The following is a 1,076-nucleotide window of genomic DNA, read 5'->3' as shown; positions in this document are numbered from 1 at the left end:
CCATAAGACATAGGAGCGGAAGTAAGGCCATTCGGTCCATCGAGTCCACTCCACCATTCAATCATGGTTGATTTCAACTCCATTTACCCGCTCTCTCCCCATAGCCCTTAATTCCTCGAGAAATCAAGAATTTATCAATTTCTGTCTTGAAGACGCTCAACGTCTCGGCCTCCAGATCTTATATGTTTCGATAAGATCCTCCCCTCATTCTTCTGAATTCCAATGAGTGTAGCCCCAGTCTACTCCGTCTCTCCTCATAAGCCAACCCTCTCAACTCCGGAGTCAACCGAGTGAATCTCCTCTGCACCCCCTCCAGTGCCAGTGCATCCTTTCTCAAGGAAGGAGACCAAAACTGTACACAGTTTTCTCGTATCGGAAACTTGCTATCACCCTTGTCTCCGCTGAGAGTGGTTTCAGTTTGTAAACTTCCTACCTATCCAGCTTTCGATCTCTCTCTCTCAAAGAACAAGGATATCCCAATAAGTTTCTCCCCTTTGATCTTCGCGTCAATGACTTTCCCATTCCTTTGTGATCCCCCTTTTCCAGCATCTACAGATCTCTCATGCAATTATCGTGGCTCCAAGTCCTCGTCCTTATCTTCCGAATGAAAATTTCCATCCATTCCGCTCACTCTTTCACACGTTTTGGGTCCCAGACCAAAATCCCTTTCGGAAGCCGGGGTAGACCCCAACACATTTTCCATTTTGGCAAAATTTCAAGGATCGGATTCTCTGCCCTGGGATGATTCTACTGACAAATGAGGAATCGTTTTATCAATACAAGCTTTATTCTCAACACAGTTGAAGCAGAACGCTAGCAAGATGAAGCAAAGAACAAACAAAGAAAATTACAGCACAGGATCAGGCCCTTCGGCCCCTCCAAGCCTGCACCGACCATGCTGCCCCTGACTGAACTAAAACCCCCTATCCTTCCCGGGACCAGATCCCTCTATTCCCATCCTATTCATGTATTTGTCCAGACGCCCCTTAAAACTCACGATCGTATCCGCTTCCACTACCTCCCCCGGCAGCGAGTTCCAGGCACCCACCATCCTCTGTGTAAAAAATCTGCCTCGT

Source organism: Mustelus asterias, unplaced genomic scaffold, assembly GCF_964213995.1.
Source record: "Mustelus asterias unplaced genomic scaffold, sMusAst1.hap1.1 HAP1_SCAFFOLD_589, whole genome shotgun sequence".
Taxonomy (NCBI): domain Eukaryota; kingdom Metazoa; phylum Chordata; class Chondrichthyes; order Carcharhiniformes; family Triakidae; genus Mustelus; species Mustelus asterias.
This window is presented reverse-complemented; position numbering follows the sequence as displayed.